Raw genomic sequence first — 13,469 nt, forward strand, 5'->3', positions numbered from 1 at the left:
GGCGTTCTCAGGCATTAGGCCTTTTTCACAATGAAGCCGGTATTTGATGTCCAGGAGAGGCCCTCGCTTATGTGTACTCTGGGGACACGCCCCACTTTGACCCTGTTGATATATATGGGGAAGTGGCTCCAGTTTTATTTTAATTTTATTTAATATATTTTATTGTTATTTATTTTTTTAAACTGTGCTGTCAGCATTCTGGGCATACAACACAGAGTATACACACAGTATACACAGAGTATGCCATTGCATCTAGGACAGAGTTAGACTGCAAGTGGAGTTCAACTTCTCAACTTGTAATGCCACTTTTTATTCATTCTTTCATCATCAAGAACTTCTTGCAATAACTCTGTCTAGTGGATGACCTGTGGAATGACAAGCACACAGCTTTTTGTTGCACAGAACTGCCACTAACTCCCCTCTTTGGAAAATGATCTGACCATGTTTTGGTCTTTAAACAGCTAATCACTATTTCAAGAGGGGGAGAATCATCATGGGTGAGACAAATAAACATAGAACCAAAATGTACATCGAAAAACATAAACATAAAAACGTCATTTGACAACATGTATTGACAAAACAGAGTAAATAAAGTCCAGAAAACTGGAACAACAATTTGGCACATAGCCTCTTCATATCATAGTTATGGCAGTAAATGAGGGACGAAAAACAGAGGGATGTAACCAGGAGGGTGTTGGGAGTGTGTTCAAAGCAGGTGTTGGTGGTGTGTGTGTGTGCCTGTGATGAGTCCCCCCCTGTATGTGTGTGTGTGTGTGTGTGTGTGAGCCCCGGCGGGGCTCCCATGCCCACCAATGCCTGCACAAGAAGCCTGCCTCACTGCAACTGGCCAGCCGCATGCCCTGAACGTGTAGCCGAGTGTGCTCAGCGCAGGAGAACTGGAAGTCAGCCCGCGCCGACTCCCGCAGGCCGCCAGATATGTGGGCCCTCCACCACCCCCAGCACCTGGGGCACCCACCGCAGAAAAGCCACACAGCTGGAGCAAAGGCCAACAGCCATCCGCCGCACAACAACCCACACTCACGACAGCCAGCAGCCTGCAAGAGGCCCACGAAAGGCATCCGGCAGCACTCTATGCAGCCCCACTGGGTTGCAGCACGCGAGAAACTACTTGGCAGATGCAAGCCGCCAGGACCTGAACCCAGCCGGCAGGGGGGCCACCCGGTCGCCATCCCAGAAAATCCCACTGCCCAATGTGGGCTGTTGGCAATTGCGGTTAAAATTGCAGGACGTGGGAATGCGAGTCCTCCAAACATGTCAAACCACCCGCACCCCTCCTGCCCCGTAGACCCTGGTCTGGTGGAGTGTGATTCAGAGTAAAATGTATGTGCTAGTGTATGTGTTTTAAGCTAATATGAGTGGTATTAAAATCAGATCCACTTCCCTCTTAAAGGCACAATATCTCATTTCTGCCGCTAGGGGTCTCTCAATCAAAACAATAATAGATGATGAATACGAGATGGAGTTTGATGACGTTGTGAGTAGCGTTGGATCATGGGAGTTGTTGTTTACGTTGCACCACTGATGATGAAAATCGATTGAAATTCGGCGACAGAACGCGCAGAAAAAGGAAAGAAATAATCGTGCTCCATCAAACAATAGTGGAATACAAACAATAGTGGAGTCGGAAAAAGTTTTGAAAAAAATAAGTTTCGCTGTCTCGTCCAGTCGTCCCGGTGTTTACCCGGAATTTATAGCAGTAAAGGGGCTATGACGCAATTGACAGGCGACCTAACGAAACAAACCATTACCTATATTACAATTATGGATTTTGCTGAGTTTGATATTTTTTGGAAACATTTGGGATAATGTAAGTACACAACTCAACAAAATATATAATATAGGTCTATTCGTTTTTAGAATTTTTAATGCGGAAAAGTTATATATTAGGAAACCTCCCCCTGATTTTTTTTGTCCAGTAAACAAACTCAAGAAATTACAATCTAGACCACTTTGCGATAACAGCATGAAAATCAACGTATTTAACCATATTTATCGCACTGTAGAACATCAGTTTGTTTTTTAATTTGTAACCCAGGTAAATACAAACATTTTGAGTCGTATTTGGTCTGCATAGGCCCAACACAGATCACTGCGACCACAACGGTGAGTACAGGTAAATGTTGATTTTTATTTTTATTTTGGCTCACTATCTAGGCATTGTCCAGTAAACGAGCAGTTTGTATAAATAGGTCCAGCTCAATTGGCACTAGATATGATTCAGCAGGGAAACTATAGCCTTCAGATAATATTGCCGGTTTTCATGCTTTTATCACAAAGTTGTATCAGCTTTAGTGGACTATAGTAAGTGTTATGTGCAGTTAGTAGTGCTGACAATCTCAACGTTTGCATAAATATCAATTTGAAGGGCCATAACGTTCTGGCTCAGATAATAACTGAGCAATTGGATGCAGCAAGGGAAATGTTTGTTGAGGTGGACTACGTTCTCCACCCACAAGCACTCCCACCTTTTATATTACCTTTGCAGCCAACGGGTGGGCGTCCAAGGTACGTTACCCTGAGCATAGTTATTCATTCGTAGTAAAATGTTTGGTACTGTTCTCTGCATTATGTCCACATTCATGTAATTGTTTACTGTAGTCAGCATTGGGGGTAACATGTTACAAAGATAATATAACGCACTACTATTTACTCTGATTGTAGTAGCTGACACTCAGCAACTGTCACAAGCTAGATAGTGAAACTCTGTCATGCCATATGCAAACTATTGTATACTATATATTATTCAAATTGGTCTTATAACATTTGAGAGATTGAATGTTCGAAGTACATATCACAGACAAGGTTATTGTATTGTTTGTATGGCACCTTTATTGTTCAATATGTTATCTTTGCATAACCCGACAATAAACATTAATCTTAAAATGTGTTTTTATATATATATATATATATATATATATATATACTATCCACAAAAAGTTAGGGATATTCTGTTTTTGGGTGAAATTTCAGGATGAACCTAAAATGCACTATAACCTATAACTATAACAGGTGAACTTAATTTGACCTTCTCTAAACTTTTGAATGCACATGTCCAACTGTTCAATGTTTCAGTACTTTTTGCACAACTCGCTGTTCTCTAACAAGGAGCTGAACAGAAAAATTCACAACAGGTGTTTGATCCATGAATCGACCAATACACTTCCTGGTTCAATTAGAATTGGGATTTAAACAGTCCTCTTCATCATGCTGTTCACATTTTGACATCATGAGACCAAGATGACACCTAACAATTGATCAACAGTACCTCGCCATAGCGAGGCTTGAAACAGGATGTTCTCAGAGGGAAGTGGCAACTGAGCTTAGAGTGTCACAGAGTGTCATCAGCAGGTTGCAACAGAGATACAGAGAGACTGGAAGAGTCACAGAAAGGCATAGAAGTGCACGTCCTTTGGCCACATCCCACACTGATGACCGCTTTATTGTGAACAGTGCCCTGCGGAACTGGATGATGAATGCCACTCAACTCCAGGCACATTTAAGGGAGGTGAGAAGCACCCAAGTGTCACGTCAGACCATTCGAAACCGTTTACATCAGCGTGGTCTGCGTGCTAGACGACCTGCAAGGGTACCTGACCACACCACCAGGCACAGGCATCATCGTCTTGCACGGGCCAGGGAGCATTTACACTGGACGGGGGACCAGTGGGCCTTAGTGCTGTTGGACACGTCAAGGAGAGCGCTATGCATCAGCCACTGTTGTCACCAGACGAGCCTTTGGTGGTGGTGGTGTTACAGTGTGGGCAGGTGTGTCTAGTCCCTACACTTTGTGAATGGTACAGTGACAAGCCCATACTACCTGAATAACATCATTAATCCAGTCATTGTGCCCCTGCATGAACAACACAGGTAGGTAGGTAGGTATGGGGATGGTAGCTCAGGCGGTAGAGCTGGTGGTGTAGTGATCTAAAGGTTGCTGGTTCGATCCCAGGCTCCTCCTGCGAGCATGCTGTAGTGTCCTTGAGCAAGACAATTAACCCCTAATTGCTCCTGATGGCTGAGTCCGTCGGTGTTTGAACAATTGTAAGTCGCTTTGGATAAAAGCGTCTGCTAAATGACTAAATGTAATGTAATGTAATGTATGGTGTCAAGGAGAGGAATGTGGAAGGACAGATGGTGGTGGATTTCACCAAAAGGATGGAATTGGCTGTTCTGAATATGTATTTCAAGAAGATGGAGGAACACATGGTGACATACAAGAGTGGATGAAGGTGCACACAGGTGCACTATATCTTATGCAGGAGGTGCAATCGGAAAGAGATTAGTGATTGTAAAGTGGTGGTAGGGGAGTGTGTTGCTAGGCAGCATCGGATGGTGGTCTGTAGGATGACTCTGGAGGCCAAGAAAAGGAATAGATTGAAAGAAGAGCAAAGGATTAATTGGTGGAAGTTGAAAAAGGAGAAGTGTTGCATGCAATTTAGGGAAGAGGTAAGGCAGGCAATAGGTGGGAATGAACAGTTACCAGATGACTGGGAAACAACTGCAGAAGTGGTGAGGGAGACGGCCAAGAAGTGTATCATGCGGGAAGAGGAAGGAAGACAAGGACTCTTGGTGGTGGAATAAGGAAGTACAGGAGAGCAGAGAGCATAAGAGGTTGGCGAAGAAGGAATGCTATGGTCAGAGAGATGAAGAAAGTAGACAGGAGTACAAGCTGATGCGGTGCAAGGCGAAGAGAGAAGTGACAAAGGAAAAGGCATACAACGAGTTGTATGAGAGGTTGGACAGTAAGCAAGGAGAAAAGGACTTGTACCGATTGGCAAGACAAAGGGACCAAGCTGGGAAGGATGTAGAGCAGGTTAGGGTGATGAAGGATAATGATGGGAATATGCATTTTACAATGGAGTTCGTACTGTAAAACGTAGCGTTTCCTGATCTCTCCAAGGTGCCTCCGGAGTACTTGCCACTGAGGGAGGTATTGAACAAGATCTGGGCCACCTCGCTTCCACCTCACCAGCCCTACGACTGTGATATCGAACTTCGCCCTGGTTCCATTCCCCCCGAGGGGGGGACTATACTCCCTGTCCACCCCCGAGACGAAGGCCATGGAATCCTCTGTCAAAGAGTCTCTGGCGGCAGGTATCAACCAGCCCTCTTCCTCTCCAGCCAGCGCGGGCTTCTTCTTCGTGGGGGAAGAAGGACAAGTCACTGCGACTGTGCATCGATTACCGGGGCCTGAATGACATTACGGTTAAGAATAGGTACTTTACTGGACAGGAAGTGTGTGAATAATTGTAAATTGAAAAGTAACTAGTAATAATAAATGGAGTTAAAAGTACAATATTTGCTTCTGGCATGTAGTGGAGCAGAGAAACAAAGTTAGATGAAATAGAGACATTCAAGTGAAGGACAAATACCTCAAATGAGTACTTTAATACAATACTGAATAATGTACTTTTCCAGGTGTCCACTTACTTTTGGCCAAGCTAACATTGCCAACTAAAACCAAATCAAGTTTTAATTATTAACTACAAAACTATTAAAACTCCTACAGATGAAGGTTGCAGTTTTGCTTCTTTTGTGACAGATTCGAACACTTTCAAGACAAACATTAGGGCACATCATTTGTGTGTGAATCAAGCTAGCGATTCATAGCTTTTCAAATCTAACATAAAAGTATACGACTCGTATGGTAGGGAAAACCTGCCTATATGGTGTAAGTTTAGATCTGCATGCCTATTATTATTTATGCTTAAACTGTCATGAAGGAAACCCAATTGTGGCAGCAATACTCAGCAAGACAGCTGAGTAGACAACTGCTGGAGTCCCGGGCCTCTAAACATGTGGTCAGCTACCATTAAAATAGACTAATGGCCAAAGAAGGGAGAAAATTAGCTCAGTTTGTAGTGAGCAATACAAAAACACGATTCCTCAGAGGTGGCTCCTGAAAGGGCAGCGCCAAGAATAGGTGTGTGCAAAGGTATAAAAAGTGTGGGACATTGTTGAAAAATTTAGCTTTTCTGCAAAACTGCTGGACCTTCAAACTACTTGTTTGAAGTTTTAATAAAGGTCTTTTTGAAGTGAATTCCTTGGTTTTCCTAATCTTTCTCTTAATTTGTTAAGTGTTGTTTTTCCACAAACATAGATTGGCGTCATGAACAAGGATCGAAGAAAAGGGACCAATGCAGCTGCTGAGCCGCAGGTCCGGGTCCGGCACGGGGCACACAAAACGGCCATTCATTTGAGAAAGGTAAGCAATGTTCTTACGTATTAGTTATAAAAAGATTGTGTGATCAGTACCTATCCAATTCTGATGCGAAGCAGTAAGTAAAGTCTCTTACTGTGGCACGGTGGCGCAGTGCATTGCACTGCTGCCTCACAGCAAGAAGGTCCTGGGTTCGATTCCCGCCTCGGGCGCTGCTGGCACCGTGCTCCGGCGGGTTATCTCCCAAATAGGAGCCTTTCTGTGTGGAGTTTGCATGTTCTCCCCGTGCTTACATGGGGTTTCCTTCACCTCACGTCAGTAAGGACCCCCACCAAAAACATGCACCCATCATCGTCTGACCAGCAATGGACACTTATCACCTGTTCAAGCAGAGGATCCAGTTCACCGGCCACCATCAAAGCGTGTGTGTGTGTGTGCATGAATGTGTTGTAGTGTGGTGTGTTGCGTGATGAATAAAGACTCTTTCTTTCTTTCTTCTTCTCTCCAAATTTACAAACCATAGTTTACATAAGAAGCATAGGAAGCTGTGAATGAATGTACATGCATTAATCATAAAGCTCTGTGTTTTACTAGAATACTGATTAAACTTTTTGAAAGCCTGGTAGTTTGCTAAATTGCTGATAACATTTTTTGAAAACTTTATAGTGGGATAAATAACTGATATTTTCATCAGCTTTTAAATTTACTAAAATTGCTAATAACACTTTTAAAAGCTTTTGTAATATACCAGACTGCTGATAAAGGGTTTTTTTAGGCCTTGTGATTCATAAAAAGTTGCTAATAAGGTTTTTGAAAGCATTTGTGGCATGCTATATTGTTGATATTTTTTGAAAAGCTTTGTAGTGCTAGTAATTTCAGATGCTTTATAGTTTATTGTTGATATTTTTGAAAAGCCCTGTAATTTAAATTCTACTTCTGAGATACTGTTTCAAATAGAGAGGGACTGCTTGGTCAGATGAAAACGGCAGTCTCTAATATTAAGGAGAGAAGTCTCATAAGGCTCTGCTCTGATAGACTGAAAGAAAGTGCACTTCTAGAAGTCTGCCTGAGTAGAACCAAACTCTGTGGATAACACTTAGCAAGAAAAAGCTTGCTGTGGATTGAATGGGTAGAGTATAAAATGATTGTGTGTGTCTGTGTGTGTGTCTGTGTGTGTGTCCGCGTGCCTGCGCGCGTGCCTCCCATGCCTGCACAAGGGCGAAGCCTGTCGTACCGCAACTGGCCAGCCGCATGCCCCGGAGGTGTAGCCGAGAGTGCTTAGCGCAGGACACCTGGAAGTCAGCCTGCACCGACTCCTGCAGGTTGCCAGATATGTGGGCCCCCCAGCATCTGGTGCATCCGCCGCAGAAAAAGCCATGCAGCGGGAGCAAAGGCCAGCAGCCATCCCTTGCACACCAACCCACGCTTACGACAGCTAGCAGCCTGCAAGAGGCCCACGGAAGGCATCCGGCAGTACTCTCTGCAGCCCCACTGCGTCGCAGCACGCGAGAAACCACCCGGCATCAGACAAAAGCCGCCAGGACCCAAACCCAGCCAGGAGGGGGGCCACCTGGTGTGCTGTGTGCTGTTGGCAATTGCGGTCAGATTGCAGGGTGTGCGGGTGCGAGTCCTCTAAGTATGTCAAACCCGAATCACCCGCACCCCTCCTGTCCCGCAGACCCTGGTCTGGTGGAGTGTTGTTCAGAGTAAAATTGATGTGCGGGTGTATGTGTTTTAAGCTAATATGAGTGGTATTAAAATCAGATCCACTCCGCTCTTAAAGGCACAATATCTAATTTCTGCCGCTAGGGGTCTCTCAATCAAAACAATAATACAGGGATGGAGTTTGATGACGTTGTTTGCTGTTTGTGCTCTTCTCAGTTTACTACGTCCTGCTTCACATGGTACTCTCTCTCTCTCTTTCTACTGCAACCCGTAATTTCTAAGAATACTGAGAATGGGCGGAGAATGTGCCAGCTATAAAATCCCTGCGCTCTCTGAGTCGGCGTTGCGATGCAAGCAAAAATAGTAGGGAACAGGTCGCTAGTCACACCCCTGTGATAACCACTACCCTGACCTACAACCCACAAAATACCACCACTCGCATCACACTGCCAGACCAGTGTCTGGCAGTGTCCCTTCGGAAACAAAGTTCAGGAGGAAATCGGACAAAGGAAATCAGACTGAAAATTTATCTCAATCAATGACGCTCCACTATAACCACTATAACACTTTTCCTTTGGTGAGTGTGCAAAGAACGATACCACTGCCGACTTTGGGAGATGTATGATAACGAAGTTATGTTAAAATATGTTTGTAAAATATGTCTCTTTCCATTTGCTGAGCCTGGACGCCCCCTGGCGATCACCGTTGGTGTTACCCCAAGCAAAGATTTCAACCTTATACAAACCATTTATCCTTTTACATTTCAAATGGACTCATTCTGTGTGCGATTTTTATCCGTGCAGTTAAAAGACTTAATGACATGTACAATTTCCCGTCTTGCCTCCCAAAGATTAACTTTTAGTTTGTGTTTTTAGTTCTTGCATTCCAAATATTTACTTGGTTGTGTAATGTTACCTTCTTGCAGTTCGGAGATCTAGTGACGTGTGATTTTGTATTCTTTTTTTCAAAATTCTATTTTACAAGCACAAATTAAATACCAATATTAAGGGTTGAATGAGATGGATTGTAAGATAGGGAGTTGCCAGTGAAAATTTGAAATCGCCCACGTAGATAGGATTTTGAATGCACCAAGAAGAAAGGGGAACACCCCTTCTCCACGACGGGTCTACAGAAAGTCTGGCAATGACTATGCTGACCAATGGCCATTGAAGGAAGTAATTTTCTGGAACTCGTACCCTCGGAGGACACGAAAACCCTGTAACATGACCAGTCGTCAGTTCTCTTCCTTGCCACTCACTCGCGACCATGAAGTTAACCTAAAGGACTTATTTTCACTTGACCTGGCACAGTGGCATGTGGCCTGTGTTTTCTTTGTCCTTTGAAACCATTTTCGCACCTGGACTTCGCCAAGTTGCAGAGACCCTCATGTACGCATCGTACCTTGAAAGCCTTTCCTCTTTTTTCTTTCCCTTAAACCTGGTTGAAGAACCACCGTTTAAAGATCCTCCTTTCGCCTTGAATAACCATTTTGGGCGAGTCAGATTACCTGTGTTGAACGAACGCACCAGATCCTTTGAAGTGCTGATACGCCACCCAACCACCGCTAGCCAAGCCCGGAAGCACTCCTGTTGAACACGCTCGCCGCATGTCACAGTTCCAGAACCCGACAATACGGAAGGATTTGTCACCCTCCTAGCAGCTCCGGAGCAGAACCCAGGGATCTTCATCCTGCGTGTTTGGCCCCTGGACTGGCCTTGAGCCAGTAGTGCAAATTTCAGGCCTCCAAGGCCGGCTCTACAAGGGCCATCTACTCAAGGAGATGGGACAGGTTTTTTCATTGGTGCCACTCCAGGGGATCGGACCCAGTGTCATGTGATTTCATGGTGGTACCATCATTTCTTCAGTCCCTCTTCGAGATAGGGCTCGCTGAGTCAACATTGAGGGGCTATTTGGCTGGCATATCTGACCACCATGATCATATCGTGACTGGACAATTGGCTCACAATCTCTTGCTGACCAATTCCTCCTCGCTGGAGACTGCAGTGACATCAGTATTCTCATCCTCCTGGACCTTTCTGCTGCTTTTGACACGGTTTCCCACACAATCCTCCTCAAATGCCTATCCGACCTCCTTGGCATCACTGGTACAGCTCTGTCATGGTTTCAATCATATCTATCAAACAGAACTCAGTTTGTCAACATCAATGGCTCCTCCTCCTCCCATGCCCCAGTCAACCATGGTGTCCCTCAAGGCTCTGTGCTCGGTCCAACACTCTTCACCATCTACCTGCTCCCTCTCGGCCAGATCATTTGTCACCATGGTCTCAACTTCCACTACTACGCTGATGATACACAGCTTTATCTCAGCACCTCACCATCCAATCTGCTCTCTCCACAGTCTCTGGTCAACTGCCTTCTTGCCATAAAAACCTGGATGACAACTAACCTGCTCCGGAAGGTTGGCTGTTCCATCAAAACATCTTCCGACGTCTGCAACCTGGGTGTTATCCTGGTCTCTACCCTCTCCTTTCAGTCACGCATCAGATCCATCACCAAGTCCGCCTTCTATCACCTCAAAAACATCTCCCGTCTCCATCCCTTACTCTCAGACTCCGTGGCTGAAATCCTCATCCACGCTTTCATCACCTCCCGGTTGGACTACTGTAACAGAGTGCTGTCCGGGGTTTCCAACAAAGCCCTGGACAGGCTCCAGTACGTGCAGAACTCAGCTGCCAGGGTTCCCACACCAAGCCCTGGCAGCACATCACCCCCACCCTCAACCACCTCCACTGGCTCCCGGTTCCGCATCTCCTACAAACTCCTCCTCCTCATTAATCCCTTCACGCACTCGCCCCCCAATACCTGTCCGACCTCCTCGACCAGCACACTCCATCCCGGAACTTGCGGTCCTCAAACATGGGTCTGCTGTCCATCCCCTGTACCAGATTAAAAACTTTCGGGGACAGAGCTTTCAGCGTGGCAGCCCCCACTTCTGGAACTCTCTCTCTCCCGTAATCCGTAACGCCCCAACCCTGGACACAAAACAACCCTCAAGGCCCACCTTTTCACCATTGCCTTTCACCATTAGTTAGTTAGTTTAGCTATTCCTTTGTTTTGTTGTTGTTCCTCTCTCCCTTAATCTGCCCCCTCCCCCCCCTTGCCCCTCTCCTGTAAAGCAACATTGGGTTCTTTGAAAGGCGCTATACAAATTTAAGTTATTTAAGTTATTATTTATTTAGATTTTAGGCACTTTAAGCACTTATTAAATTGTAACTGTGGCTCTCAGCACTGCGTTGTCTGTGCAGCAGGCAGCACCCACTCTGCTTGTGAGTTACAGAAGTGAAGGAGAATATCTGTAGAATATCTGTGACATTACTAAACGGGATCACAACAGTAGATGCTTTAATAAATGTCTTAGCAACTGCCTTCCCCGTCATTCAAACAAGTGAAAGTAAAATGGGTGCGATTGGGTCAAACTCAGAAAATTAGTTTAACATGTTTTTATGCTTACTAATTTAAATGAAACTTTTTAAAAAACGATCTTCATTTAAATTAACTTTCTATTTATTTATTTTAATGAACTGTGTGTGTGTGTGTGTGTGTGTGTGTAGGGGGGGTAGTGAATTTAAGAACCAAAGACACAAAATAAATTTCGGGATTATTTTATTCTGGACTGCTGAGATGTAAGCCGCATTAAATATTTGAAAGGTTCAGATAATATGAAAAAATAATATGATCCTTTTTTTTGTCAATTTCTTTATCAAAATAAAGTAAATGGAAAAAGTTGTGGTATTTCTGTCTAAAAACACTCAAGATCACACAGTAGGCAATGGTGTAAATGAATTCAAAATACCTTGTTACTCTACTTACTTACATAATTATGTATGTGACAAATAAACCTCTTTAATCTTCTTTTAGGACTATATGTACTTTACTTGAGATATATTTCTGTCGACTTTTACCTTTACTTAACTTGTAGCCAATGATTTTAGTGAAAGCCAGTTATCACAAGGGTCATGTTAGGAAATCAAGGGTCATATCGAGCCAGCAAGCAAATGTAAAAAGCATTCCCAAGCCCCTGTTCAGAGTTTCTAGGTACACAAGTTTCCCATGGAATTGGCTACTTTTTAAAGTGTTGAAGTGGGTGTGGCAATTCCACATACCACATGCCCACCGAGTGATGTTTTCAGGGCCCTCCCACGCAAAAATACAGAAATATTGGCAAACAGAATAAAATTAGAGCAAAACAAAGCTAAGCTCATAGCAAAATGTAAGATATTTGTTTAAGTGATGCCACATGCATTAAGATTCCACACAATGAGATATGTTTACTTTGTTACATTTATTGTTCCAGTGACTCTGACACTCACACATACACTTATAATACTTGTAATCTATAATTTATGCCACATTTTTTTTATAGTAAATTCAACCACTTTAATATTTGATCAATGCATAGTTAAAAAAAAACAAAACACTATTCAACCATTTATTTAACTCTCTCAGCAGGCAAACACATTGAACACAACACACAATGAAAGCAGGAAAAAAATTATTGCAAATCTCAATCGAACAATTTTGAACTCCGCAACTCAAACGTCCAATCAATCCTCCTTTCGTTGCATAGTTTGGTCATGTGTACATTGAAATATACATCCACTAAAAATAAAGAAATGTGACAGTTGTTACGCAAACTGAAACTTTCCATAAATGTGCAGGATTGGATAATTTTTTTTAACCTGTTATGAGGTCACTGGAATACTTCCATGTGTGGAACATTATGACTTACTTTGTTACTGTACTTTCTTATGTATTTATGTATGTGACAAATAAACCTCTTAAATCTTGAATCTTTTTTTGGGACTATCTTTACTTTACTCGAGATATATTTCTGTCGACTTTTACTTTTACTTAACTTGTAGCCAATGACTTTAGTGAAAGGCAGTTAATGTTGTCAGTACTTGGCAACATTGACATTAAAGTCTAAGTAAAGTCAGGTTAAATTGTCTGTTAAAATATTTTTATTTAATATTTTTATTTTAGATCATTAAGATTTAAATGGTGTATTAATTCAAAACGGGACGCAAGATTTAATTGTCAAATACAGGTTGATTCCTTATTTTACAGGATGGGTGGCAACCTTATTTTTTCCTTTGCTTAATAGAATATGAATAACTCGTCACTGATGATAGGGGATTTATTTTTGAATTCACTTTGAACTGGCCCAAATGGAGTTCTATGCCATGGGATTCATACCAGGACCCTTATGTGTACCGTGTATCATCAGGATGGGGGACAATTATTATTATTATTATTATTGCTCGGTGTTTTATTTTTATCTTTAATCTCTGCGTTTTTCGGGCTAAAAGTATCTGAAACACGACAATAGCAGAAAGCACAAATATGGTTGAGGTCTCATTAGAACCGGGACATTAATGTATTGTCATTCGAGTTTGTTCAATATGGATCTATATTTTGAGCAGAAATTAGTATAAAACTGTGTTAATTTCATTAGTTCCAAGAGCAGGTCACTTTGTGATATCATCATCCAAAGTTTATAAGTCCAATCTTCTCTTTTGGAAGTAATTTCCCTCCAGCCACATGAGAGTACTACATTTAAACAGACAACTTAAGCCGGGGCTGCGTTTAAAGGAAAACCCTA

At 43.1% G+C, this 13,469-nt stretch overlaps 1 long non-coding RNA gene across 1 annotated transcript; it reads left to right on the plus strand.

Moving 5' to 3' along the window:
* The first annotated feature begins 1,761 nt into the window (after nt 1-1,761).
* Nucleotides 1,762-6,210, plus strand: LOC307239603. Its single transcript, XR_013844477.1, has 4 exons — nt 1,762-1,828; nt 2,057-2,124; nt 4,922-5,115; nt 6,122-6,210. It is a non-coding gene; the product is annotated as an uncharacterized lncRNA (long non-coding RNA).
* Nucleotides 6,211-13,469: the final 7,259 nt, after the last annotated feature.

This window comes from Zeus faber (genome assembly GCF_960531495.2).
Source record: "Zeus faber genome assembly, chromosome: 13".
Classification (NCBI taxonomy): domain Eukaryota; kingdom Metazoa; phylum Chordata; class Actinopteri; order Zeiformes; family Zeidae; genus Zeus; species Zeus faber.